This window comes from Pseudomyrmex gracilis, unplaced genomic scaffold (assembly GCF_002006095.1).
Source record: "Pseudomyrmex gracilis isolate BER0280 unplaced genomic scaffold, ASM200609v1 scaffold_1930, whole genome shotgun sequence".
Taxonomy (NCBI): Eukaryota; Metazoa; Arthropoda; class Insecta; order Hymenoptera; family Formicidae; genus Pseudomyrmex; species Pseudomyrmex gracilis.
This window is the reverse complement of record NW_018022514.1, coordinates 1-7,397: the sequence shown is the minus strand read 5'-3', so window position 1 is coordinate 7,397 and position 7,397 is coordinate 1. Positions and strand designations below refer to the sequence as shown.

The 7,397-nt window shown below is 24.7% G+C and overlaps 2 pseudogenes; both read left to right on the top strand.

The window, feature by feature from the left end:
* The window catches only part of LOC109862531, a 1,375-nt pseudogene extending 1,193 nt beyond the window's left edge, over nt 1–182 (top strand).
* Nucleotides 183–5,140: 4,958 nt separating this feature from the next.
* Nucleotides 5,141–6,283, top strand: LOC109862534 (annotated as a pseudogene).
* The last annotated feature ends 1,114 nt before the right edge of the window (nt 6,284–7,397 follow it).

Genomic DNA, 7,397 nt, shown 5'->3' with positions numbered 1-7,397 from the left:
TACGGTGTCGAATAATTTGGTGTCGAATAAATCTGTGTCGAATCGAGCGGTGTCGAATCGTACTGTGGTCAATAGAGTATCACCCCTTTTCTTCTTACCATCACTTTGGATTTGAAACAAGGGCATGATACTGACATTTTGTTGATGTAGTGTGATTATTCTTATTTATCTCAATCTACTAATGAAAATATTAACTAACGTATATAGTATAAATGAAATTACATTTAACGTCCAATTAAACAATTTAGGTATTAAACTAATATAAGTATCAATGATCACAATTATTATTATAATAATAATCTTATTAATCATTCCCATAGCCCTAATAACAATTAATCTAATATTAACTAAAAAATCACAATTACGAGAAAAAAAATCACCTTTCGAATGTGGATTTGACCCTTTATCTATAAGACGAATCCCACTAAGGAGACAATTTTTTCTCATTGGTTTAGTCTTTCTAGTATTTGATGTAAAAATTATAATACTTTTACCCCTTATTCTCTTATTAAACTTTTACAAAACTATTAATACTATTACAATTATAACGTTTTTCATTTTAATNTTAATTATAGGACTTTTTTTTGAATATTTAGAACAAAGTATCGAATGAAAAATTTAGAACTTAGGTAGTAGTTAAATTATAACCTTTAAANTGCAATTAAAAATTAAAAAATATTTTTTATACCTTCTTATAAAGTATTTCTATACACTTAATTTCGACCTAGGAAAAAATTAATAAATAATCTATGAGAAATTTAACTGAAACCAAATTAGAGGTAATTTATTGTTAATAAATTAATTGAATTATTTATTCCTGTTAATACAAACCATTTTAATAGAACACCCAAATCGAGGTAATTAAAATCAAGCTTCTAACTTGATAATTATAGAGTTAGTCTATTTATCTCTTAAAAATTCACTTATATAGTTTAAATCAAACCTTATATTTTCAATATAAAATTATTAATATATTAAATTTTAATTATAAGTAATAACTAACTTATTTAAAAATATCTAAATATTTTCCTAGTATCTTAAGTACTAAACTTTATTGCATAAGCTATTTAAAGTATTAAAACATAAGTAGGTATTATATATTAAATATTAATAACAGCAATTAAATAAATAACACTAACATACCTAAATATAAATAAACTTAATAATTTAATTTTAATAATCTTAAATCTCTCCAAAATGTCCCAAACTATAGATTTGCAGGAAAACTCAATCCAAATCTTATCAAACTCTAATGATAGATACCAGTAAAGTATAAAAGGCTTATAGATATAACTAAAAAAAAAACATTATTATTCACATAGAACTAATAAAATAAACAAAAAAAATAAAACTTAAAAAAATTATAAAAATATATAATTAGCCCAATAACTACTCCTAATAAACATGCCCTTAAAGTAATTAACTTTAATAAAATATTCAAATAAACATAAGTAAAATCAAAGAATGTTACTCATGAAATGATTGATCCAAAAATCACTCTCATTATAAGTAAAATAAATATTGACAAATTCATCCCCTATTTTCTAGTAAATATAAATCAAGAAAAATAAAAATTAATTCTACCAAAATAAATATAATATACTAAACGAACAGTATAATTTACAGTAAAACACAAAGAAATAATTCTTATAAATATAACTAATAAATTTAAACTTTTAAAATATAAAATTTCTATAATTAGATCCTTTGAATAAAATCCAGCTATAAAAGGAGCTCCACATAAAAAAGTCCTAGAAATATAAAACCTTATTGTAATAAAAAGAATAAATTCATTTATATATTTTACCATAAAATCAAATATCTTGATTATTAGATATTAAATGAATTATTGATCCTGCACACAGAAATAATAATGATTTAAAAATAGCATGAACTTCCAAATGAAAAAACGAGACATACTTATATCCCACACTCAAAATCATTATTATTAAACCCAGTTGACTTAAAGTAGACAAAGCAATAATTTTTTTCAAATCAAATTCAAAATTAGCTATAAAGCCAGCTATAAACATAGTTAATAAAGAAATAATATATAATAAATCTGAAAATCAAGTTATTATTAATAATTCATTAAATCGAATCAACAGGTAAACTCCAGCAGTAACCAAAGTTGAAGAATGAACTAACGATGATACAGGTGTAGGAGCCGCCATTGCCTGAGGCAGTCAATAAGAAAATGGAATTTGAGCCCTTTTAGTGATAGCTGCAACGAAAATTATTATTATAACTAATGAGTTATTACTCAAAATTAATACTCTCCACCCACCGTAAGATATTATAATACCAATACATATTAATAAACCTACATCACCAACCCGATTTGATAAAACAGTAACTATACCAGAATTATAAGAAGAATAATTATTATAATAAATCACTAAACAATAAGAAACCAACTCTAATCCATCCCAACCCAATAAAATTCTTACTACATTTGGACTTAAAATCATAAAGACTATAGATAAAATAAACAAAATTACTAACATATAAAACCGTAGTAATGTTTTATCCCCTTTTATGTAAATAGTTCTATATATAATATTATAACTATTGAAGAAAGCAACAATACTATTCCAATAAATTGTATTGAAACTCAATCTAACAAGACATAGTACATTAAATTAAACGACTTAAAACTATAAATTAATCAGTTCAACCTAATCCCAACTATTAATATTTTAAATACAACCCTTATTATTAAAAAAGACAAAAAAATTAAAAATATAAATAATGTATACATTAATATAGAATAAATAACCTAAGGCCCTATTTACGAGCGTCTCTAACACCACAAATTAAAATTTTATTTTAAACTACTTAAATAATAAAAAATAAAAAGAGTAAAAATAATTAATAATAATGGCAAATAATGTAAAATTACTACTATTAACTCTTCTATAGTAGGACCACTTATTATTAATTTATATGTATACCTCCCATGATGAACATATCTAAATAAATATAAAGAATAAGCACCTGAAAAAAAACAATAAAAAATTATACTTAATATTAAACCAGGACATCATCTTAAAATAGTCATTAATAAAGTAATCTCCCCAAAAAAATTTAAAGACAATGGGTAAGAAAAATTTGAAGAACACAAAACAAATCACCACATTGACATAACAGGTAAATACCTCACCATACCCTTATTTAAAACCAATAAACGACTATGAGATCGTTCATAATATATATTAACTATATAAAATAACCCTGAAGAACAAATACCATGTGAAATTATTACCATCATAGCCTTAGTTCACCCCAACATTATTAATGTTATTAATCCTCCAAGCATTATATTTATATGAACCATCAGATGAATAAGCGACTAATGATTTTATATCAACCTGAATTATCCTCAAAAACCTAACCATTACACTACCAAAAAGACCAATACTTATAATAAGTAAACAATAATATATATTGACCTTTAAACTTCACAAAATACGGTAAAGACCATACCCACCCAGCTTCAACAAAACAGCCGCTAAAATCATAGAACCATAAACAAGAGCCTCAACATGTGCCTTAGGTAATCAAACATAAAAAATGTAAATAGGAAGTTTAACCAAAAAAGCCCCTGTAATAACTAAATAATCCTATCACCCAAAAGATTTAACATTTAAAACCTCATATATAAAAAACATAACAATCATATTATCATTAATTAAAACATATATATAATATAATAGTGGCAACAAAATCAATAACATATACACCAATAAATAAAAAGAAACTCTGAAACGCTCCGGATTAGACCCTCAATAAACAATTATAAAATAAGTAAGAATTAAACTCAACTCAAAAAACAGATATATTAACATTAAATTATTTATTATAAAAAATATTAAAAGAACTAATAGCATTAATAAAAAAAGTAATAACCTTAAAATTTAAATTTACATCTTTATTTAAACTAAGATACATCAAACCCAAAATCCATAAGGTCATTATAACCAAAGAATATGAACTTTTATCTAATATGAAATAATCAAAACTGTAATAACCTATTATATCGAAACTAAACTTATTAAATACGGACATAATTAAGACTCCTATAAAACACAAGATAGGGTAAAAACTAACTATAGAAAATTTCATAATTAAAAGAACCAAAAACAAAAACAATAGGATTAATTTTATCATAAATCTTTGATAAATTTATGAAATAGTAAATATTATTACCATAATAACGAACAATTAAAACCAACATTGATATTCCTAAAACCCTCTCACACAATCTAAAAATCAGATAATAAATCAAATAAAAATCTATAAATATAGATGAAAAAATCATGCCTATAATTAAAGCTATATTAAAAACCACTAACTCAATCATCAACAAAACAATCAATATATACTTATAAAAAACTACCAACATAATTAAAGAAATAACCAAAATTATTAAAAAATAATAATCATAAAATATCACTCAAGACTTAAATTTTATATAAAGCTTTATAGTTTAAAAAAAACTATAATTTTGTAAATTATAAATAAATAACTAAGTTTTAAAGCTAATCAAAAAAATAAATTATTATTACACCTTTAATTCCCAAAATTAAAATTCTAAAATTTAACTATTTTTTGAAAAAAATTAAACCTATGAACAGATTAAACTTAATTGTACCTTTAATATACACATTTATAATCACAACAATAGCCCTTATATTATGAAACAATTTCCACCCTACTCACTTAATTCTCATATTAATTATATACTCATTAATAATTTGTATAAATTTATCAATACTTAAAAAAACCTTCTTATTCTCAATTATCGTCTTCTTAATCATAATTAGTGGCGTACTTATTATCTTCTTGTACTTCTCTAGACTTATTTCAAACAAAAAAGTAAGCCTTAAAATTACCAAAAAAATAATTATTATAACAATTATATTTACATCTTCAGCCATACTAATTTTAAACCTTAAAAAAATAATTCAACCAATTAATACATCAATAGAAACAATCACAATAATCCAATTACAACATGATATATTTAATAATATCAAATGAATTTACTTATATCCATATAACTCTATAACAACTATTTCAGTAATTTTCCTTATTCTAACTATATTCTTAATTATTAAAATTATTTCAGTAAAATCAATTAATCTTCGAAAAATTAACTATGAATAAAAATATAATTAAAGAAATTAAATCATCTATTTTAAACCTACCTACACCTGTTAATATCTCTTACATATGAAACTTTGGATCACTTTTAGGACTATTCTTAGGAATTCAAATTATTAGAGGATTTTTCCTATCTATACACTACTGCCCTAGAACATCAATAGCATTCAATAGAATTATTCACATCATACAAAATGTAAATAGGGGATGAATATTCCATAATATTCATATNAATGGAGCAACTATATTCTTCCTTTGTATATACATGCACATCTCACGAGGAATCTATTTTAACTTATTCAACCTATTTAACACTTGAATATCAGGAATTACTATCTTACTATTATCAATAGCAACAGCATTTCTAGGATATGTTCTTCCATGAGGTCAAATATCCTTTTGAGGTGCCACAGTAATTACAAACCTCTTATCAACAATCCCTTATATTGGAAATAATATTGTTATATGAGTTTGAGGGGGATTTTCAATTAATAACTCCACCTTAAATCGATTCTACTCATTACACTTTATTCTACCATTCATTATTTTAATAATAGTTATAATTCACCTAATGTTTTTGCATGAGACAGGATCTTCTAACCCCTTAGGAGTATCAAGAGATTACTATAAAATCCCTTTCCACAAATATTTTACAATAAAAGATGTATATGGATATATAATAATTATAGCAATCTTCATTACTATCATTATACAATACCCCTACATATTTAGAGACCCTGATAACTTTGTGGCAGCCAACCTTATAGTCACCCCTATCCACATTCAACCTGAATGATACTTTTTATTCGCCTACGCCATTCTACGATCTATTCCAAACAAATTAGGGGAAGTATTAGCCCTAGTAGCATCAATCATAAATTTATACACCTTATTAATACATAAATCAAAAATGAATACTACAAACTTCTACCCCGCAAACCAATTAACATTTTGAATCTTAATTAACTCATTTATTCTGTTAACATGAGTAGGAGCACAACCTATTGAAAGACCTTTTGTAATTTTAAGACAAATCACAGGTATTCTATACTTTACAGTAATACTATCATTCTCACTAACCAGAAATTTATGAGATAAGTATATATTCAAAAAATAAGTTAATGAACTTGAAACAAGCCTATGTCTTGAAAACATACTAAAGAAATTTTAATTTTCTATTACCTTATCAAATTAAATTAAATCATAACTATTAATAAAATTTTAACACCAACAACCCCTATAAAATACACTAAAACCAAAGGTAAAATAATTTTCCAGCATAAGTACATTAACTCATCATAACGTATACGAGGAAGAAGCCCTCGAACAACTAAAATTACTGAACTAACCAAACATATTATAATAAATATTATATCCCTAAACAATAATGAACTAAATAATAAAGTAAAAACAATACTTACAAAAATAATTATACCATACTCAGCCGAAAAAATTAATGTAAATCCTGACCTAAAATACTCAACATTAAACCCAGAAACTAATTCAGACTTACCTTCAATAAAATCTATTGGACTTCGATTTAATTCAGCTAGAATACTAATAAAAAACACAACAGCTATGGGAAAAACCATTAATATATTTCAACATCAATATTGTCAAACCAACAAATTAACAAAAGTAAAGCCCTCGCCCAAAACTATAATCACCAATATAATTAAAATAAACCTAACCTCATAAGAAATCATCTGTGAAACTGAACGTAAAGTCCCTATTATAGAGTAAGTTGAATTTGAAGACCAACCTAAAAATAAGACAATATAACTACCTAACCTTATAAATACTACTATTAATAAAATAGAAGAATTTAAATAATAAATATTAGTATAGACAGGTAATATTATTCACAACAATAATATTATAAATATTATTATTAAGGGCCTCAAATAATACAAATAATACTCAGACTTAATAACCACGAACAACTCTTTCCTTAAAAGTTTTAAACCATCCCTAAAAGGCTGAAGAAATCCTCCATATCCAACTTTATTAAGACCTTTACGATCTTGAATGTATCCTAGGATTTTACGCTCCAAGAGGAGAAGGCCCCGTTTGCCTACAACTTTTTTGTCAACAGCATCATTTGCCTACATCCCATTTGCCGACAGTCCGTTTGCGCACAAGCTTTTTTGCCTACGTCTCAATTGCCTACAAGCTCGTTTGCGCACAAATAAAATTTAAGAAACAAGTGCACGTTTGCACACAAGTCACTA